The sequence below is a fragment of the Protopterus annectens genome, chromosome 3.part0, assembly GCF_019279795.1.
Source record: "Protopterus annectens isolate FY-2018-M chromosome 3.part0, PAN1.0, whole genome shotgun sequence".
Lineage (NCBI taxonomy): Eukaryota > Metazoa > Chordata > Ceratodontiformes > Protopteridae > Protopterus > Protopterus annectens.
In genome coordinates, this window is record NC_056731.1 from 1234985581 (window position 1) to 1235009629 (window position 24049).

Here is a 24049-nt window from a genome sequence, read left to right on the forward strand (position 1 = left end):
GATATGGTAGACTGACCTCACTGCTTTGCTAGAGATGGTCTGCACCTGTCCACTTAGGCTTTTGGATACTGGAAAATGCCCTTGGTTCCCCCATAGTGCCTTTTTTAGGTAATGTCAAAACAACAGATTTTTCCAATGTAACAAAATCTAATTGAAACAAACTCAGGGTTATTCTGCTTAATGCTAGGAGCCTAAGCAAGAAACTGCACTCCCTGAAAGCACTCCTCACCTTGGAGGATTCTGACATCTGTGAAGTTACTGAGACATGATTCAAGACCACAGAGAACACCCAGCCGTGCAAGGCTACAATGCCTTCCAAATATTCAGACCTCAAAATGAGCATGAAGGAACCAAAGGTGGAGGTGCATCCATTTTCATTAAAATCAAACACACTTTGAGAATGGTCAAACAGCATGACTCTCTCAAACTACTCCATGTCCAATTAACTATTGGGAAAGTACCACACCACATCATTGCTAGCTATAGATCCCCACCATGAACTAAGATAAGCACACCACCTACTTTATTTTACTGGAATCCCTCTGCATACACCCAACACCTTAACCATGGGAGATTCAACTATCTTTCCATAGACTGGGGGATATACACAACCAAAAACATGCTTGCCCAGAGGTTCCTGGACTTGGTTAACACATATGCTCTGGAACAGACAGTCTTCACCACCACTAGGGGCTCTAATGTTCTGGGGGGGGGTCACTGTACTTCTCTATACATGATGCCCTCCCTTGCTAGGCCAGACCACAAATCAGTTTCATTTGAAGTAACTCCTGGAACTGACACTCTCACAGGAGCAAAAATTATAAAAAAAAACTTTATCAAAGCTATCTACAGTCTACTAACTGATGGTATAAAAAGCTTCATAGCACCTGCAATCACAGACATCAGTGATCACTATGCAGAAGTGTATGCAAATGCCCTGTACAAACCCTTAAGCAACTACATAAACTCTGTTGTACCTGACCGGATCAAAACCAGGTCTTCCTGTAAAAACAAGCCGCCATGGTGGACTTCAAATATAAGAGGAAAAAACTGTTGTCCAAAAGCAAGAGCGATATCACTCTGCAGAGGAAGTGTTCCCTTCTAAGCCTAAACAAGAAAATCAGAAATCTTGTAAAGTCTTCTAAAGCAAATTATGAAAATAATATCACATCTCTAGCCAAGGATAATCATAAGGCATTACACTGGAAGATATCACCAACCTGCTAGCTGACTAAGTGCAAACTTCACCCCCTGTCCCCACTTACCATATCCAAAAGCATACTTGATACCAGCCATCTGCCTAGTATCATTAGAGAAAGTACAGTTGTGTACACCTACCATAAATGTAGATGTTCGAGTGTCTTCACTGTTGCAGTCATAACTGTAGGGTGCTCCTGCCGGCAGGCAGCCCGAGGTCGGCCAGAATCCCAAAGTCTGGGTCCGGCGTCGGCTGTATAAGCTAGTACCCTGACGTCAGTACGCTCTGGTACATAGCCCTCAGCTGACGCCATCTTCTCCAGCCTTTCTTGCCCCAGATGTCAGAAGTCCCCAACAAATCAAAAATGAATCCAACAAGGAAACACAAATACACCACAAAAATGAAAAGAGGGGATAGGAGGGAGGGAAACCCCGACTGCAACAGTGAAGACACTCGAACATCTACATTTATGGTAGGTGTACACAACTGTACTATGTTCTTTGTGTTTCACTGTTGCAGTCATAACTGTAGGGTGGAATCCCAAAGCAGTGTAAAAGGGGAGGAGGCTTTAGATAGAAGAAGGGGAGGCAAGAATACCCTGCAAGACAGCAGAGGCAAAGCCTGCCCTGGACTTAGAAAACAAGGGGAGATTGTAGTGCTTGGAAAAAGTATGCACAGAACTCCAAGTGGCAGCTTCCAAAATATCCTTGGTAGGGACTCCTCTGAGGAAAGCTGTAAAAGTGGCAGCTGCTCTAGTAGAGTGACTTCTAATGGTACCTGGAAACTGTTTCCCATGATGAGTGTAACAAAATCTGATTCCATAAGCAATCCATTTGGAAATAGTTTGTTTATAAATAGGTTTTCCAAGAGAACTGGAGGCAAAGGAAACAAACAATTGGTTAGACTTTCTGAAATCTTTAGTCTTGTTCAGGTAAAATCGTAGCTGTCTGTGCACATCTAATGAATGCAAAATCCTTTCCCCTTTATTTTGAGGATTTGGAAAGAAAGTAGGAAGGTGAATTGTCTGATTTAAAGCCACTTTTGAAATCACCTTAGGCATGAAAGTAGGATTGGTCCTCAAGGAAACTCTGTCCTGATGGAAAATAAGGTATGGTTCCACAGCCATGAGAGCTTGCAACTCTGAGACCCTTCTGGCAGAGGTCAATGCTAACAAAAGAACAGTCTTCCAGGATAGAAACTTAATATCTGAAGATGCAGCAGGCTCAAAAGGAGGCAAAGTAAGTTTTTCTAAAACATAATTAAGATCCCAGGCAGGGACAGGAGGGGTCCTTGGAGGCCGCAAATTTTTAGCTCCTCTCAAGAACTGCTTCACCAGAGGATGAGAAAAAACAGGAGGATCAGAACTGAAATGCGCAGAGATAGCAGAAGCATGAATCTTAATGGAAGAAAAGGAAAGTCCTTTAGATAAAAGCTCCGAAAGGTAAAGCAAAATAGAAGAGAGATCAGGAACCTGAGTATCAGAGCCTCGGTCCTGCATCCAAATAGAAAACCTCTTCCATTTAGAGGCATAGGATTTCCTAGTGCTAGGCCGTCTAGCTTCCAAAAGAACATCCAAAACTTGTTTGGGAAGACTAGAGGGAATCAAATTCCTTTGAAGAGCCAAGCTGCCAGGCAAAGGGTCTTGAGATTGGAATGTAGTAACTGACCCTGATGCTGGGACAGAAGCGAAGGGTTCAGTGGGAGAATCCAAGGAGGCCCCGAGAACAGGAGCTTTAAAGTTGGATACCAAAACTGTCGAGGCCAATTTTGAGCAGTCAAGATGAGGAACTTGGGCTTGTCCTGTTTTATTTTCAGTAATACCCGAGGAAGTAGAGGAAGAGGAGGGAAGGCATATGCTGAAAGGCTTCTCCAGCTGAAGGACAGGGCATCCACTCTCCAAACTGTTTTGTGGAAGGACCTGCTGCAAAAGCGAGGCAGCTGATGATTGAGATGGGATGCAAACAGATCTATCTGAGGACATCCCCAAACTGCAGTAATCCTGTTGAACAAGTTGGTGTCTAGCATCCATTCGTGAGGATCTGAAATGTTTCTGCTCAGGCTGTCTGCTAGGAGATTCTGTTTCCCTGGAATGAATTGAGCCTGGAGATGTAGATTCAAATTTAGAGCTGTGTCCCATAAACCCATAGCTAGTCTGCAAAGGGGGTATGAATGAGAACCCCCCTGCTTGTTGATGTACCACATGACTGTGGTGTTGTCTGTGCGAATTAGCAGAGGGCCTGGTTGTAAAAGGTTCTTGAAGGCTAGAAGGGCGTTTTGAACTGCCAACATTTCCTTCAGATTGATGTGCCAGTGAAGATGGTCCTTTGTCCAGGTTCCCTGCTGGCAATTGTCTAGAAAGTGTGCTCCCCAAGCATAAACCGAGGCGTCCGTGGTCAGGATTTGAGTAGGTTGAAGAAGACGAAAAGGTTTTCCTTTGTTTGAAGTGCATGCCCTGGACCACCAGAGGAACTCCTTCTGGGGGCAGGGGATCAGAGGGATCAGAATATCCAGATCATGGTAATGCTGTGACCATACACTTTTCAGATACCATTGAAGCTTTCTCATGTGAAGCCTTGCGTTTGGAATCAACAGAATGCAGGAAGCCATGTAGCCCAGAGCCTGCAGGAATTTCCTTGCAGTGAGCTGAGATAGAGTTGCCAAGGTGTTGAAAGTAGAAGCCAGCTGAATTTGTTTTTCTGGAGTGAGGAAGGCCCTTTGTAAGGTTGTATTTAAGAGGGCTCCCAAGAATACCATTTGTTGAGAAGGGATCAAATGTGACTTTTTTATGTTCACTGAGAATCCCAGTAGGAGGAGAAGACGTTGAACAAAGTCCAGATGTTGAAGCAGAAGATCTTTGCTGTCTGCCTGAATAAGGCAGTCGTCCAAATAGGGGTAAATCTGGATCCCTGAAGTCTGCAGTAAGCCACTACTGGTGCCAGGCACTTGGTGAAGACTCTGGGCGCAGTAGATAAACCAAAGGGCAGAACAGAGAATTGAAAGTGCCTCGAACCTGCCTTGAACCTGAGGAATTTCCTGCATTCTTGTCTGATGGGAATATGTAAATAGGCTTCCTTTAAGTCCAATGTCACCATCCAGGCGTCCTGAGAGAGCATTGGAATTAGCTGTTGCAGAGTAAGCATCTTGAACTTTGGAATTTCCAAAAAGGTGTTTAACACAGAAAGGTCCAGAATAGGTCTCCAAGAGTTTTGTTTTCTGGGGACCAGAAACAGTCTTGAATAAAACCCTTTTCCCATTTCCGAGAGTGGAACAGGCTCTATGGCTCTCATGGCCAGAAGAGCATCCACTTGAGTTAAGGCCTCTGACCATTGATGTTTTGGCAGATCTGGCCAACCGTGAGTCCTTGGCAAAGTGTGAAAGTGGAATTTGTAACCTTTTAAAATCACGTCCATTACCCATCTGTCCTGGGTAATATGAGTCCAATTTCTGTAAAAAAGAGACAGTTTTCCTCCAAGAGGGGCGTCCAGGTGAAAGGGTCCTGAAGCCCAACCGAGAGAGTCATTGAGTTTGCTTTCTTTGAGATTGGGATCTGTCTTCTCCCCTTCTAGGTGAAGAAGCAGTCCATTGTCTAGATCTGTAAGAGGCCTGGCCTTGACCACGACCTCTGGAACGCCTATATCTTCCCCTTTGAGGCCTGTCAGACGTGGGAAAGGACCAATTTTTAGAGGGCCAATTCCTGGAAAATCTAGGAGGCTGAACTTGCAAGAAATCTTTTACAGTCTGCATAGATTTTGCCTTTTCTTCCATCTTTTTAATAACTTCCTCAGCCTTATATCCAAAAAGAACATCTTGTTGAACAGGGGCATCTAATAACTTAGCCTTAACCTGTTCAGGCAAACTTTGTTCACGAAGCCAGGCATGTCTCCTAATAACAGTACCAGAGGCAGCAGCCCTGCAAGAAGCATCCAAAGCATCAAAACCACAATGTAAGCTATGCTTGTTAACCTGTTCAGTAGCATGCAAAACATCCTGAAGTTCCTTATCCTCTGCACAAGCAGGAAGGGAAGCAAGCTTTTGCTTTAAAACAGACAAAAGAAATTGCTGATATTTAAACATATGAAACTGGCAATTTAAAGCCCTAACAGACAAGGTAGCAGAAGTATATACCTTTTTTCCCCACCTGTCTAAAGCACGAGAATCCTTCTCAGAGGGAATAGGATTTTTAGAAGTAGCAACCTTAGCAGCCTTAGAGCCCTGAGAAATAGTTTCTGGATCCACAGAAGGGTTTTTAAATAAAAATAAATGAGAGTCAGGAACCCTATAAAATCTATCAGACTTAGAAGGAGCAGGAGGCATGGAATCAGGATTCAAATTAGCCTCAGAAAAAGCATCATCTACAATGTCCAAAACAGGAGGGATAGCTAAAGGCCTATGCTGAGGAAGAAGAAGAAATTCTCTAAGCCTCTTCTTGGAAGCAGAATATTCCTGTCCTTCCCAATGAAAATGTTCCCTCATCTCATGCAAGGTTTCCCCAAAAGAAAAATCCTCAGGCGGAGAGGCCGAGAGTAAAGAGTCCTCAGCATCCGAATCCTCATAAGTGGGAAAGGAATAGTCCTGATCTGAGGAAGAAACAGAAGATACAGAAGCCTGGTCAGAGGAATCCAGAGTAACATCCTGTCGAGGCCTTTTCTCAGGAGGGGGGTGAGAACCCCTAATCATTGTAAGCAAATCTTCAGCCATCCTCAACAATTGCTTTTGTGTCTTGGGAGTAGATTCAGAAGCAGTTTGAGCTGGAACTTTAGACTTAACAGGAGTCTTTGTCTTTGCCTTTGCCTTTGAAATAGTGATGTGAGTAGGCCTGAAAACCCCCTCAGAAGCCGGTACCTGCACAGCGGTTCCGGACCCATCTGAAGGAGCGGCGTCCGAAAGTCCTGCAGCAGTTAAAATAGTGGGCCTTGATGGCTCCCCATGGGAGTCCGTATCGGCCATCGGTTCAGAAGTGGCGGACGACAGGGGCTGCAAAAGCGCCTCACTGACGACAGCCGAACCGGACGCTGGCTCCAGCTGCAACGAGTCCTGTTTGGACCTTGGAGGCCTGTCTTTGTCTTTGCGCTTCTTTTGAACTCCGGTAGTGTCCGACGACATTCTATAATTGAAGCGTCTGCCAAAATAATTTAAAGCCCAATCGCATTCTGCGCTTGATAGTACGAGAGTTGAACCTGGCACAGAACCGACAACAAGAAACGTCATGGTCAGGGCCTAAGCAAGGTAGACAGTAAGAGTGGAAATCTTTATGAGGTATTTGTTTCCCACACGCTATACAATTATTAACTTTTTCTGACATCGGAGGAACAAGAAAAAGATTCCCCAACGGGGTACTTAGCTTTGAGAAGAGAAGTAAGAACTTCGGACCGACAACAACCAAACATGCTGTTCGAAAATCGCCAACCAACGACTTGCGAGCTGCTTTCCACCGCACAGCAAGAAAGACTGGAGAAGATGGCGTCGGCTGAGGGCTATGTACCAGAGCGTACTGACGTCAGGGTACTAGCTTATACAGCCGACGCCGGACCCAGACTTTGGGATTCTGGCCGACCTCGGGCTGCCTGCCGGCAGGAGCACCCTACAGTTATGACTGCAACAGTGAAACACGAAGAACATCAGGTCATCTCTGTGCTCAACAAGTGCAAAAACACGGCCTCAGTTGGACCAGATAATATCCCAGGTTGTTTACTAAACAATCTAAAACAAGACATGGTAGAGGCACTTGGTGTTCTTTTCAATCATAGATTGAGAACTGGCTATGTTCCTGCAGAATGGAGAACCACAACAGTAATCCCCCTGCACAAAGGGGAACCATAAACTGACGCTGGAGACTACAGACCCATAAGTATAACCAGCCTCATCTACAAGGCCATGAAAAGAATGTTCATGGACCTTATCAAAAAGGACATAGGCAACTTGAAAATACTGGACCCAGCCCAGTTTGGATTTGTTTAAGGTAGATCATGCTTATTCAACCTGGTAGACTTCTTTGAGAATGTCACGAAAGCCATGGATGAAGGTAAGACACTGCACATAGCCTATTTTGACCTTGCCAAGGCTTTTGACACAATCCACCAAGTTGATATCATTGTGAAACTCTGCCAGCAAGGGATTAACCCTTATGTTACTGGATGGGTAGCCAACTGGCTGACCAACAGAACACACTCTGTCAAAATTGGCGATTCCACCTCCACCAATAGACCTGTCACCAGTGGAGTACCACAGGGTCTGTGCCAGGCCCCTTACTGTTTGGTATCTATTTCTCAGAAGTCCAGGCCAAAGTAGATGACCTCTGGCTCACCATGTTTGCTGATGATTGCAAACTGAGAGCAATCATTGTGTAACCCAATGATGTAAACATATTACAAGAAGGGCTAACACAAATGAATGATTGGTGCCAAAGCCATGGTCTAAAGTGAAATGCAAACAAAGTGCATTATTATTCCCTTTAGCAAAACAGAATTCCTTATAAATTATAATATTAAAAGCACCCTCTGGAGTTCCAACACAGTGGTGCAAAACATGGGAACACAGGCTGACAGCAATCTGAACTATGACCACCAGGTCTCCAAAATGGTAAGCAAAGCCTTCCATGTAGCACACCTCATAAGCAAGGGTATAGCATCCAGGTCAAGGGATGTTATAACTCCACTGTACTCAACCCTTATTAGACCAGCAATAGAGTATGATGGACCCTTTTGCACATACCTCAGCAGACTCATTGAGCAGCTGGAGAGACCTTAGAGGTTTCTCACTAAGAAAATACAGGGACTCCAAACCATGACCTATGTGGACAGGCTGAAGGCCCTGTCACTTCACTCTGTATCTTATAGGCTGCTGAGAAGTGACTTGTACCTGGCCTATAGGGTAATCTCCAACTGTTCCCTAATGGAAATGCTACACATCAGCACATCAAATGGCACAAGAGTGACTCACTCTATGTATCTCATCCTAGCTTGTGACATTAACAGAAAATGTTGGAGAGACAGATATGTCTCCCAGAGACTGCCACTTCTCTGGAACAGACTTTCTATTCATGTAAAACATAGCTCCTCACTTGCCCTATTCAAACACAACCTAGATCATTGGATGGGACACTGCAAATTTACCCCTGTGGTGGCATTCATGTCTCTCATGGACAGGGGTAGCCAGTGTTGATCGCAGACCCACTTTTTTCTTAAATATGTTCTTCAAACTACTCAAAAAGACATATGGGGATACTAGGCTTGTAAAGGCCACTAGCCTAGTAACCTTCTATGATGCTATGAATCTAATAAAACCTAATAAAAAATGGTGGCCAATATTGTATTCACATAGAGAGATGGTAACATTACTGTTAAATTTTGTTTTGTTTTTTTGTTCCTGGTAGCAGAAAGGGGAAGGAGTGGTGGAAGTATTATATGGGATTAGTATATTGTGAAGTGTTGTGACATTTGCTAGAAGAAGAAGGGAGATGGTAGCAAGAGGGTAGCAAGATGATGAGGTAGAATAAGGATTTAAGGATAGCAAGATAGAAGTAACTGGCTATGTAAAGGAGTTTAAGGAGAAGTAACTGTGTAAACCAAGAGTGGTATTGGGCAGAGTGGGTGGGATAAATTGTGAAGCAAAAGCTTAATAGAGAAGGAGGAGGGTGTAGTGGATGAGAGTGAGGAGGGGAGGTAATGCTGAGTACTATAATTGAGAGGGAAAACTGATGATTTTTTATAGGGATAGAGAGAGATGAGGTATAAATGTAGCTGAAGTTTGTGGGGATTGCGGATAGGGTAGGGGAGTTGAGCAGAGCAAACCGCAGAATAGAATAATAGTGCAAAAAAAATATGATGGAAGAAGTGAGTTTCAGCACCATAAAATCAGTGGGTTACTAAAAGAATTAATGGAATTAGCACTGCTAGAGTTTGCTCAAAGGTAAGGGTGCTCACAAGTACAAATGCAAAATGTAATTATTTGACTGTGTTGAGTTTGAAGTTGTAGAGTAAAAAAAGGAAGAAAGACAACATAATAATAATAATACAATAAGTAGTGATCAATAAATAAGGGAAGAAGCAAACCAGCATAAAATGACTATACAGAACTGAAGGAGTTTCACAAATGTGGTAGCTGGAAAGAGCAATTAAGAAAGTACAGTCTGTCAGGTAGAGTATGGTACAACTCATTAATTACAGAGGGAAGGGGAACTATAAGGCGCAGATGGTAGTGAAGGCCATCTTTGATTCTAGTCTTGTAAAACAGTAGGCCACTAAACACCGGCTAAGCAGAGAAGAGACATTAAATGTTTACTGGTACCATTTTGAACAGAACATGACTAAGATGGTGACAAAATGAGCAAGGAAATTCCCCTCATAATGAGTTAATATATTAGGTATGTTAGCTTTTGCAGGGTTGGGTGTATTTACTCATATAAAAACTTGACATTCTGTATTTTTTGAGGGGGGTACAATCCATGACTACCTGAAATATAGCAAACAATACCAGTGTTAGCTAATGAAGAAAAACTGACATATAAAAACTAAGTGAGAGCTTCAACATTACTAATGAAAATTGAAATTAAATGTATAGTTATAGGGCAGGACAATAGTTTATGCTAGTGAGAAAGCAGGACAAGGAGGGAGAATGCATAGAAACAGACATACAGGGTATTTTTCCTGACTTTAATATGCAATAAGTGATTTTCAGCAAAGTTGATACTGCCACTGTGGTACAGCTTAAAGGGGGATCAGGGTCAGTACTTCAGGTGCCATCTTTGGCATGAGATGTTAAACTGGCTATCCTGGAATAGGTGTACTTCAAAACAACAAAAGACCACATTACCAAAGACAACATCACTGAGATGATATTCGCGAAACCTGACTTTCATGAACAACCAGAATGTGAAAAGATTTCACAGGGTAAGTAACCAGGTGGTCAACAAGGGGAAATTTGCCCTTTTCCCCACTGTAGTGCAATCTGGGAGTTGGTATATTTAGATAGGGTGTGTGGGGGAAGTGTAGGGGGTGTAGCCCCCTACCTCATTGGGTTTGAGGTAGGGTGGTGTATACGAATCCAAAAGACAAACTAGGAATACCAAACCATGACAAGGAATCCACTTGCTGCTTAAAACACTCATTTTTTGAGTCAAAACACAAGGTTTAGTGCTTTCATTCCTCTGGTAGGAACTTAATCAGAACAATGTTAAAACACAAAACCACTATTTAAATAAACTACTACAACCAATGAGAATCAAATTAAAAATCACATGCTTGTATAAAAAGAATCACATGGCTGTATAAAAAGAGAATCACATAACTATGTAAAAGGCTTCCACTAAATAACATAATTCTTAAGTTTTAAAACTGGTGCATGTGAGCAGCCGTCATTTAAACCGGGTGCAGACATAGCATACAAACAGTTTACCACTTTAATTCTTGTTCAGTCAGATGTTCATCAATAATTTCCCTTGTGCATCCTTTTTGACCTGCTGAATAGCCATAAACCCAAAAGTATGTGTAGGATTAACACTAATGTGTCTGAACAAAGTATTGGTGCTTCTCTCTTTTTTAATGTCCAAATTGCATTCATAAACACGGTCCCTTAATCTGCGGGAGGTTTTGCCTATGTAAAATGAGGGGCAGTGTTGACACTGAGTTAGGTAAACCACTTGTGAACTAGTGCAATAATAATGTCCAACAATTTTATAGACTTTACTCTTTATGCAAAATACAAGCCTCAATAATATACCTACACTAAGGATAGTACACACCTTTAAAAGTACCCCTCCTTTTCAAGCTACTTCCTACTGTCCTACTTTCAATTAGTTGTTTAAAAGACCTATCTTTTCTGTAGGTAATGGTGGGTCTCGGACCAAATTTTGCTGACAAAGAAGAATCAGAAATAAGAACTGGCTAAGTTTGAGTTAACAAAGTAGCTGTTCTAGAGCTGTCCAAATTATAAGTAGTAATAAATGAATGTCTCATACTTGGAGTGACATTATTAACTCCCGGGAAGGGGCTAGATCTTTGCTCCTCAGTCTTGACCAAAATAGGCCTGTACACTCCTAGATTTCTTTTGGTAATTACTTCTGATTGTAAATCCAATAACAAACCTACTGGATAACCCCTTTTCAAAAACATTTGAATAGGTTTATTAGTCTCAGTTTTAAAAGTATCAAATTCTGAAATCCTTCTAGCAAGTCTGACTAACTGACCCTTAACCACAGATCTCTTTTGATGCTGTAGATGACAGCTAGAATAATGCAAATAGCTGTTTGAGAATGTGGGCTTATGAAAAATAGTGGAGACCTAACAAGCCGCACTGTCATTTTTACTCACTAACACATTCAAAAAGGAAATCTGATTATAATCATAATTACAGGTGAATTGCAAAAATGTCAAAAATTCATTTAGTTTTTCTTCTGTCTGTCCACAACAAAAAGATGTTGTCCAAAAATCGAGTATATAAATCCCAACAAGTGTTAAAGTTACTGTTAAAAATAAAACTGTCTTCCCATTCAGCCATTACTAAGTTAGCAAACATGGGTGCACAGGCTGCACCCATGGCAACCCTGGACACTAGCCTGAAATATTGGCCTTCAAAGAAAAGAAAATTTTACATTAAAACAATTTCCATTAAAGTAGTCATTGCATAAACCTGGCTGGAACTAAATACACCAGTTTTATACAACTGACTCTCAAACTAAATAAGGCCAGTGGTATGTGGAATGACCGTGTATAAATTGTGCACATCAGCTGTCACAAAAGAACTATCTGAATTATATTCAATTTCACCTAAAAGTTGTAAAAATGCCAAGAGTCCTTATAAATCTGCTGCACATTGGATAAATGTGTTTTAGTAACTAAATACAAGTACTTAGCAATAAAACAGGTTTTAGACCTTTTTGCATCCACAATTGGCCTAAATGGAGGTTTTTCCATATTCTTATGTAATTTAGGTATGCCAAAAATATTAGCTACTGCAGGTTTATCAGTTAACATAAATTCATATTAATTTTTAAGAATAGAACCTTCTATCCATAGGTCAAACAATAAGGCATCAGTTTTACCATATGCAATGTTAATTTCATTAATGGAAGAAATCTCACAATCATCATTCAATAATATTTCATGCATTGCACTAACATAATCAATTTGATTCATTATTACCAAGCCATCGCTTTTATCTGGCTTCATACTTCTTATTTTTGTATTTTTTGTAAGTTCCTTTAACAACCTATTCTCCTGTTTAGTTAAATTAGCTTGGTAATCATGACACTTGTCATTACAAACATTCCTAAAATACATCTCAAAATCTTGTTCAAAATTAGCTAAAGATGGCTGTAAAGGTGGATTAAACAAACTCGAACAATGCAATGAAACATTCAATGGTAAATCAATATTTTTAAACCACATAGCTAAATTTTGTTTGTGTACAAACAACTTAAGGTGAATAAGGGTAGAAATATCTGCCCTTCTAGTAGGCAGAAAGGTAAGTCCTTTAGAAAATAAATCTGCATGAGCAGAGTAACTTGCACCATAGAATAATTATAAATACTGAAATCACCAGTGGATTTCAAAATAGTTTTAAACCCTTTAGACTCAGAAGTTTGATTGGTGAGTAGAATTGCAACATATGCTGACCTGCATATCAGTACCTAGAAAGAAAAAATATCTTTTATTTTCTAGAGTCAAGATTTGTTTCAATTGCCAAAAGCAGCAGACTTTTTTCCCCTTTCTTGTGGCCTATGTTAGCTGCATTTAGATGGCATACTACAAGTCTCCCACTCTCATCAGCATAAGCATTAACAAATGCTTATAATCAGCTATCCCCAGAGATGAAGGATCAAATACAATTCATGATATAAACATTATTACATACGTTGCTGATTGTAGAAGCTGGCAGTCACACTACTATAACTAAAGGGAAAGCAGTGAAATATATGATGTTTCCCCATGAGCTACCAGGCAGTCTATTTAAATCTATAAAGACACTGTCATAGATTATTACATGTCAGTTACCTCAGCTCCTATTTCATCATTTGATTTGCTAGACAGAGAAAGAAAAATATAGATGCTCTTCTGTTCAGATGTATAGGAGGGGTCTGGCAAAAAAAACAAGTATATTTATGATGCTGGAGAAGTTTGTTAGATTTGAAAATTATAGGGCTGGGCTTACAAGAAATATACTTCTGGTTCATGTCAGTATAAGTTTAAATACTAACCTTTCATGCTTGTGCAAGTATGGTTCTGACAGAAAAGAAATGGAAATCTCTAAAATACTAATGATTTACAAACTAACACCTAGGTAAAATTCCAATATCACACCAGGCTATGTCTTTGTTACTTAGAAAGAATAACAACAGTAGAGATACTGAGAATAACAATGCAATTTTTATGAGCATCCAGTTTTGAACTTTGTAAAAGGAAGTCATAACAGTGATTGTTGCTGTACCTGTGACCTGCTCAATTTGCCAGACAAGATGTTCTTTATTATGCCATTATTTTTTTTCTTTTTTTGGAATATTCAATAAATGTAACATAAAAATAAGATGAATAATAAATGGCACTGCTGACACATCTCTCTCGTATCAATATACTTTCCTAAGAGTAAAACTTTACTAATGTGCAAACTGAATGAACAACTGAACCTTTTTGCATATTGTTACAGCACCAGTTTACTACAAATTCCATAGTCAGAAATTATAGCAAATTACTTTACAGTATATAAAATATCTTATAAAATATTAACTAACTCTAACACACATTATAATTTAATATCCTTAAATCATAAACTCTGTCTGAAAACTCCAATAACAGCTTTTAATTCATTATACTAAAGAAACGAGAAGATAACCCTAATTATATTTTCGTAGTAGTCAGTATCTTCCAGTGATACCTCAAGACCATAACCAACAATTCAGACACAAGAGCAGATCTAAATCGTCTAGAAAGTTTACAGTCTAAAATAACTTAATTTGTTATTTGACCACATAAACATTCCTAACTTTAAACTCTTTGTATACCGTCTCTCCACTTGTTACTTGGGTATAACTCATCTTGAATCTTAAAATACAATTGACAGTTCTACAGGGAATAGAAAGTTAGTTCTATACATCTAATTCGTTGTATATATAACCCTGTCTAACAGTATAATGCCAACCAATAGAGCCAACATGACCAGTATATTTAACATTCAATAAGCAAGAAGCAAGTAATATAAAAACTCATCAATACAATAACATTCTATACATTTCTGCAGTTATGGCTGACATTAATGCAATAACATTATATGCCTTTATAATCACGGCAGCATTGACCCATTCACCACTATTAAAACAGCAGCATTAAACCCTCTCACTTTACTGTCCATGCCAAACCTGAGCAGCGTACCACAGCCCACTCTAGTTTTCTTAAAACAATACACAGAGAAAGGAAAATATTAGGGGGCTGGATTCACGATGGCTTGCATGGAGTCTAAGAGTAGAGTAAGACTCCATGCAGCCAACATGTCCACCGAGCGATCCAGGAACAGCCGGTAGGGTCGTGCAACTGAGCTCTCCAAACTAGTCCTACACGGACAGGGCTTGGATATGCAAATTACCTCAAATGCAGGTGAAAGCTATGCAAATGAGGTAAATTTGCGATCCAGGAAACCCAAACCTGTCTGAGTAGGAGTAGTGTTATTTGCAGAAATGTACTCAGTTGATAACTGAGTACGGTTCTGCAAATAGCAAAACGGAGCCGTGACAGCTGCAAAAAAAGCATGCATTTACAGGAGGAAGCATGCTAATGGCCAAAAATACAGCCATTGGCAATGGGAAGTGATGCAAAATAGAAATAAAATAACTTTTTTTTTTTTCATCCCGATCTCCGGGGTTTAACCATAGAGCAGCGCCGCACAAACGCGCTGCGCCCTAAAAAGCAGAAAATTAATAATTAAGATCCATTTATAGCTAAAATGAATTTACAATGCAAGTGAATGGCAGGCTGAAGACATCATGGCCACCGAATAGAGGTTGCTAAGGGGGGAAGCTCAGTCTAAGAGATGTAACCAAGCATTAGTAGGCAATCCTATGCAAAAGAGAGTTAGGATAGTGAATCGCAAGTTTACATAGCAAATGAGCACAGTCAGTGGAGTGTAGGAGTAGGATAAAGGGAGTAACAGAGTAGAAGATAGATGACATCACGAGGGGGGTATGTATGAAAGGAGTAAAGCTCATTGGAGCAGAATGTCATGTGTCAGCTGACATTTACATATTATTGAAAGAGGTGTGAAAACAGGTAGGCCAGGTAAAGTCAAGAAATCGAAGGTGTATGCCATGGATGACACCAAAGTTTCTTGCTGAGCGCGCATGCGTGCATGTGCGCGCCAGTAAACCCGAGTAAGACAGTGTGCGCACGTGTAAGCATGTGTGCGCACGTGTAGGCTTGAGTAAGCATATGTGATGCTGTGTAAACAGTTGTAAGCGCGTTTGCGCCAGTGTGTGTGCATTTTAAGAAGAATAAGCAAGTTTTAGTCCATATAAGCATGTGTGCCCGAGTGTTAGCTGCTGTGCGCGTGTTTGTGCTTGTGTGCATGGCGCTCCCCCCTGAGGAAACAGAAAGGAAAAAGGAAGCACACCAAATAGTGGAAGTTACCAGGGAGTACTAGCAGAGCTAGCAGGTGAAAACAATCAGAATCAGGCAATTACCCAGGCAGAACACTAGCCCAGCTCAGCACTTAAAACTCTGCAAACAGTCCATTATGTTTCTCTCAAGAGACACTGCAACACTGCAGTAAGCTAATAGAAGTGAAAACTAAAAAAGCTTTACTGAGACAAAAAATGTTAGGTGTTGCCATCGCTGTTATAAGGCGACATATGCAACATGTTGAGAGTAGTGATAATGCAAATGCTGCTGGACAACCCACAGTGAGGAGACGGAGAAGAGTGTATAGGACCAGGGTTACCTACCAGGGGTTACATGAGCTGGAGATAGTGGAGCGCTATAGAGTGGACAGAGACCTCTTGCAGCAAATTGTTGAGCTGTGTAGGCCACGCCTCACACACAGAACCAACAGAGGGGAACCCATCCCAGTGGAAACTAAGGTATGTGTTGGCCTAAGTATATTAGCAACAGGTACCTTCCAGAGACCAACTGGTGATATGATGGGGATATCACAGGCATCAACATCCAGGGTACTGCACCAGTTCCTGGATGCCATGTCAGCACATGTCAGTGATCATGTATATTTCCCCAATTCCCGTGAGGTATTGGCCAGCAATATGTGTCACTTCCAGCAAATAGCAGAATACCCTGAGGTAGTGGGTGCAATAGACTGCACTTACATTCGCATCAAAGCACCAGCCGGTGAGCGGGGTAGGGTCTACTTCAACCGCAAGGCCTTCCCCTCCATCAACTGCCAGGTCATGTGTGATGCCCAGGGCATAATACTGAATGTGTGTGTTGGCTGCCCTGGAAGCTACCATGATTCTCATATCTGGCATCTGATGCAGCTGTACCAGACATTTGCCGATGGGGACTTCCCACATGGTCACCTAGTGGGGGATGCTGGCTATGCACTGGAGCCATGGCTGATGACACCCATCAGAAATGCACACACACCTGAACAGGAACGCCATAATGAGGCACACGCACAAACACGAAATGTAATCGAGTGTGTGTTTGGGATGCTCAAGTCACGGTTCCGGTGCCTGGCCACATCTGGTGGAGCCTTGCAGTACTCACCGACTACATGTACCCATATTGTCATGGTATGTTCTATGCTACATGATATGATCCTGCGAAAACAGCTGCAGCAGGACCAGCATAGGCCTGGGCCAAACAGCCTCCCACCATTGCCAAGGCCATCACAGTCAGAGCGTGACTCGGAGGAAGAACAACCTGAGCCTGCCCCAGTAGGCAGAAGGAGGTGTGCCCAGTATGCTTTGGCCTTGCCAAAGAAGCAACGCATACACTGGCTCAGTAGGAACTCTGGAAATGATACCTCTCTCTGACCCGCACATATAGTAAAAGGGATGCCTAAGTTGACACTACCTGCTTTCAAACATGTATAGGGAGTGTAGTATGTGCATCCAACATAGGCAGCCCTGCATCAACACCTGAGGCATGATTGCCATGTGTTAAGCAATATAAAGCAGTGCTAAACAGCATTTACCACCATGTAGTATATGTAAACAAAATCGCACACACCAACTACTACAAATGTGGTCAATGTAGAGTAATATTGGCCAATGTCCAGCAATGATGGTTAATATTGAGCAATGTTGGACAAGCTGGGTCTAGGTAGGGCATAGCTGAACAAAAGCCAACATGCTCATAGTTGCTCTACTGGCCCTTAAGCAGTATGGTCTGCTCAGTATGAAAATATAAGCGGTGATGGGCCTTGAACCCAGGATACTGCGCATTATAGTCATAGCACTGAACCACTAAACCATGACAGTATTGCAGTGGTGAGCCTGTATGAAGAAATGCTGATAAGTCTATGCAAAGTATTACACGGAAACCCTGCAGGCACAGCATAATCCCTGTCGAGTTATGACACAAAGGTGAGTCCTGCAGTAAGAATAGAACCTGACTTTCAACACACACAGTAGAAATGTTAATATTGGACATGTACACATACATCAACAAATGTAGTGGACCTCAGACAGCAACATACTGAAAGGTCACATTGGGCATGCTCACACACTTGAATACATGAGACAAATGTCAGGCAACAGAACACTGACAGTCTGAACTGGGCATGCCCACACACTTAGGCCATGTTGGAGTACAGCAGTGGGCCACACATATCAGGCAGTTGCATGTGTTAACCCAGGAACCTCTCACTATCCAGCAATCTGCCCTGTGCACACACTTATATGACAACAGACACGTATATAATATAGTGGAACCCTGTCATAATCAAATATGTTCTGCAGATACCTAAGTGGTTCATAGAAAGTGTAAAAGCAAAGATGGTAAAAACCTGTAAACAGTATCAGCAATAGACATTGTGCATCATGAAAATTATCATAGTTTCAGAGGTTGATACTAGGCTATCTGCCCTAGGCCATGTACAAGCATAGCCAGAGTGTGTTTGGCTTCTGCAACCCAGTCAAATCAGAACACTGTGCCTGTGACTAGTAGGTCACACAAGATAGCCCATTTACGTTTAGTGTATTGTGCCTCTGTCTAGCAGGGACCCAGAAGATATCCCATGGGTAAACATACGATCACCCATCCATTTGTCAAGATGTCACCTGTAGGTGGTCAGTGGGTGGCTCTGCCTATGCAAAACCGGGACTACACTCCGGTGTGAGTGGAGCCTTTCAGATAATAATCTGTCCCCCTAGCATGTCCTATTAACATCTGTGCTGAGGTATATGCCCCTGGAGTGTGTAGCTCCAAGGGTGTTGGATATCCTGAGGTGGAGCATGTCCATTAATTCTGGGTCAGATATTGCCTTAAACTACAGGCACACAACACATCCATGTAGGTGGTAAGTGATTGAGTAGAGCTGGAGTTACTGTATCTGAACTCTGCAGGGCATCCGTGTGAGTCCCTACATCTGCTTGATGAGTAATAGATGTGGCCATTACAGTTGCTGCAGGTGTCAGGTAAGGTACATCCCAAATGTGGCATAGTAACCAAGCATGGTCATGAAGAGTATAGGGGCACAATGACCACACGTGATCAACATATGAAACCATGCGGGATATGGTGGGCTATGTAGAAGTACTGTCTAACCACTTTGGCAATGTGATTGTCAAAGGCAAGAGTACGAACAGGTTGTGTCCCCAAAACCGTAACAACTACTACCGTATGTAATGGATTACTACCTATGTGGTAATCTGTGGGCATGTTCTCAACCTCAAAGGGGATGACTATGCAACTAATGGCATGTAGCCGTAGGCCATGGCTCAGGCACCAGTCATCCTATCTCTGTGAGACCCTGTATGAGTATGCATGTGCCAGCTGGAGAGTTGATTATGGCACCCAGTTTGCAGTCATCTGCGAACATGGGCAGCCATATCCCTCCTGTGATAGCCTGTACATCACACAAATATATACTGAACAAGAGAGGTCCCAGGACTGATCCTTGTGGGATGCCATGTGTAACTGGTGTATAGTCAAACATGGCACCTGCAACACTGAGCATGTGGCTGCTATCCCTGATCCAGGTAGCAATCCATCATGTGAGATATGTGTCACTATTGATGCCGGTGAGTCTATGCATAATGGCCGAGTGGGGCATTGTGTTGAAGGTTGTGCAAGGTCCAGGCAGGCTGTGTGGACAACCGTCCCAACACTGATGAGTCTGGTAACTGTTTAAAGAATATGAACAGGTCCAACAGGCAAGATCTGCCCACAACAATGCTGTAATGTGTAGGACCCAGTGTCTGTACGTTTCCCATGTCTATGTGCATGAGTCCCATTACAATATGCTTCATAGCTTTGCAGAACAGGCTAGTTAGCCTTATAGGCCGATATTGTTTGTGGTCTGTTGTGGCAGTATTCAGTGGAGCAGGACCACTATCGCTGTACACAATTCCATGGGTACATATCCTGCAGTAACTCTGATATCAAACAGTGACGTAATGTGAGGGTTACGTCTGTCATGAAGGCCATGTATGACACAGGCCGGGACACCGTCTGGTCCCATTGATGCTATGTTGTCTGCTGTAGGGAGGGCAGCACTCACCTGTTTACTCGTGATGTCTGGGAGGTTAAACTCTGTTGGTATGGACAGTACCACCTTAGGTGGGATGGGGGAGACATCTGTACTGAACCTGTTTGCCAGGATGTTGGCAATGTCTGTGGGTTCAGGGTATGTTTAGTCAGTATGCAGTAACACACAGCATATCAGTGAGTGTCCAGCCAGGTACCTGAATTAACTGAAGAAGGCCTTGTGAGTGTCCGACGTGTCTGGTGCAATTGTCCGTTAGAAGCGGGCCTGAAATAAATACACAAGTGACTATAGCTGTCTGCTAGTACAGATCACAGATGCCTTCCCTGTCTGGGATTGTGCTCTATCATGTAGTAGCTTCCTCCTTTTGTTGTATAACGTATTAATGGCTGGGGTCTACCAGACAGATCCCCTGCCAATGGAGGAGTGAGTTCAGTTGTTATTTTGGATAGCATGATCCATGTGGTCCACTAGGTGTCCATAGAATGTGTATGTAAAGGATTCAACAGTCTGAGCCATACTTACCACTGACCCAGAGTCTCTGAAGGATACCACCATGGTTTGGAGCAGTGTGACGTTTGCTTTTGGGAAGTTCACCAAAATTACCCAGGATGGGTGTGGGGACGGGATACGGATGTCCAGTGAGATAAAGTATGTTCTGACCTTACCAATGAGGGGTATATCGCATGTGTGGAACATAGAGTCCCCATGTTGGTGATGCTCATGTCCAATATGTTTCCCCTCTTGTGGGTGTGTTGACCAGTTTTGCCATAGCATATGAGTTTAGAAATAGTAGCAACTGTTGGGCGAAGGTGTTGGGGCCTGAGTACTATCCCCAGTCAATGTGTGGGTAGTTGACGTCACCCAATATAATGGTGTTTGGGGAGACCTTCATATTGTCCAGTGTTCCCAGGAAAGCCGAGTGTGGTTGCTGAGTTTGGGAGTGTGGTCTGTAGCAGGCAACAAACCAAAAGGCAGATTTGCACAATGTTAGGTGCATATGTATGGTCTGTGATGCATTTTGCAGTGCTACCAACCTGGAGGTATGTGTACCTGTGATGTATATGGATACTCCCCCTATTTGTGTTGGCCATTCCGAGTTATGTGGTCAGAAATCATGGTACAAAATATAACCTGGTAGTGCTGGTGTGCATGTGGGAGCCTGAACTATGTGTCTGTTTGTGCACAGATATTGCTATCCTCCATACTGAGGAGATTCCTGAGTGGGCGCAATTTGAGGGTAATGCTTCTGGTGTTGAGCAGCATTACCGTCAGTGTCATGTACTCTGTAATGTCTATGGAGGTGGGTCTGTCTTTTGAGCCCCTCTTAAATAAGGCAGTATGGTGGCAGCACGTGCCTTAGCCAGTATTCAAAAGTCCAAGGGTGACAGGTGCAAGCTGTCCATAGGGAAGCTACGTGGCATGTCGAGCATGTCACCCCAGGCTGACAGATACTGTATCCCCTTTGAATAACACCAATATGTTAGCCAACTGTTAAACGTGATCAGTTTGTTGGTATACTGTGACATCATACTTGGTGAGTGTAAGATGCTAGACAAGGTCAGGGTCATACTGGCCTGGGCTACATGATCACAGAGTTCCTCTATGTATCATGTCATGTGGTCCAGGGAGGAACGTCTGAGGTTGTACACACCAGCATGGACAATGATGGAGCCAGTCATGGACTTGCTTTGGAGTGACCTGAGTGCATGTGTTATGTGGCTGATCCTGGCACCTGAGAGACAGCTCAAAGTGACTATTCCCTTGTTTGGCCTGGTAAGTGGGACGTCAGTGTGTCTGACATTAAGTGTCACCTATTACAAGTGTATCAGGTGTGTTGTTTAGCCTGAAGGGCAGTGACTGCGTGGCACACTGACATTGTGAACTATGTGATATGTGGGTATTGTAGTGGGGTAGCAGTTGTTTGTGTGTCTGCTTTGGAGGTCTCTGCTGCTTAGGCAGAGTGTATGTAGAGCCTCCGAATATGTGTATGTGTGATGATGTGGTTTGATTGCTGTCATTATCGGTGTATGTGAGACTGATATGTGGTGTGTGTGGTCACCTTCACCACCTGATAGACCATGCCAGTCAAGGGTCGAGAGAGCTCAGCCTCCTGTATGTCAATATTGTTGCATCTCTCACATATATGTGAGTGTGTTGGGAGGAGGAGAGGGTTGTCTGTGTACATGAGGCAGGTGTGACATTGTGTCATAACCACAATATTCACTAGCTGGACTGGAGAGTACACATGAAACCGACCCCTGGACATGCCAGTATATTATGATGACATACTCTGTAGCCTGATCACAAAGGATCAGTAGGGTGTTAAGTGTGTAAAACAGTATAACCGGATTAGTGCTCAGGTTTGTTGGTGTTTTGTAAAGAGTAGCTGAGAAGGAGTCCAGACTGAGAATCATGACATGTCCTTTAGCTATGTCATAAATAGTAATGTACACTCATATATGTGCTGAGTCAGGGACAACTGTACCTTACTGACAATGCCGACATCCTGTCAGACAGGCCCATATATACATACCCACCTCCCACTGACGATAGTCCCTGACATCATACCAGGAGATATCACGTGTAGAATGGCTGAACAGCTCCCCCCAAAGCCAAAAGCATGGCAGCAATTGGATTACATTGTTTCCCAATAAGTGTCATGAATGCACTACAGAACAAACAGACCCTGCACCTGAACAGTCTGTTGAGCCTCACCCACTCCACAGGATCTGGAACCGTCAAATGTGTTACAGCAACATATGGCACTCCCCACAAGTGTAGGTGGACAACACACCATGGGAAGTATAGTCTAGTAAGCCTATAAAGTCTGATCTGCAAGGCAATGGAGTGCATCATGGCAAAAGTCATAAACAGAATTATTGGAAGCTGACAAACACACAACCCTACCAACTGTGGTATGTTCATGTGCAGATCATGGTTCCCAAACATGCTACACCATTTGCAAGGCAGTCCCCAGGACATACATCACTGAACAGAGTTACACATGTCCCACATAGACTTTGAATAACTGTTCATCAACATCACAGACACATGTCGTATCCTCAAAACCAATAATCTGTGCATAGATATGTGTTGACATATGAAGGGATCTCAATGTGTCCACAGATAGATCACACAAGGTGAGACTCACAGGGTCCTGTACAAGCTGTTGATACCTGCCGACCTACATGGATCATTCCTGGGATTGCATAAAACAAAGTGTACATACATTACCATGTCCAGTCTGATGATGTCATCATCCTACAAATATACCAGGAGAGCAGAAACCTCCCAGTCAAGCATATAGCGTGCCATGTAAATGCGTATCTCTCTAGTATTATAATATAGTTAGGTAGGGGTTTGAATCCTGCAAACTCTGTGTGCGATGTCCTTTGAGAGGAGTTGCCATTTTGGAGACTGGGAAAACACATTAAAAGTGGTACATCCCTCTTTGGAAGGTCTGATGATGTCAGCATCCTACAAATATTCAAGGAGAACAGAAGCCATCCAGTAAAGCATGTAGCACGCCATGTTAAGGCGTCTCTCTCTAATATCATAACATAATTAAGTAGGGGTTTGAATCCTGCAAACGCTCACTGTGTGTGTAATTTCCTTTGAAAGGAGTACAATTTTGGAGACTGGGAAAACACATTACAAGAGGTACATCCCTCTTTGGAATGTCTGATGATGTCAGCATCCTACAAATATATCAGGAGAACAGGCGCCACCCAGTAAAGCATATAGCATGCCATGTTAATACATATCTCTCTAGTATCATAACATAGTTAGGTAGGGGTTTGAATCCTGAAAATGCTGACAGTGTGGGGGTTCTGTGTATGTGTGTGATTTCCTTTGAGAGGAGTAGCCTTTTTGGAGACTGGGAAAACACATTATAAGACGTACATCCCTCTTTGGAATGTCTGATGATGTCAGAGTCCTACAAATATATCAGGAGAACAGAAACCACACAGTAAACCATATAATGTGCCGTGTTAATGCGTATCTCTCTAGTGTCATAATATAGTTAGGTAGGGGTTTGAATCCTGCAAACGCTGAGTGTGTGTGTGCCACAGGTGGTTAATGTAGTGTGTGTTTTGCTTTTACTATGGTATGACATATGTTTAAAACAGATGTGCATTGCACACATCGGGTATCTGTGTGGCAAATAAATATGTGTACATGTGACCTCAATCAGTACATAGGTGT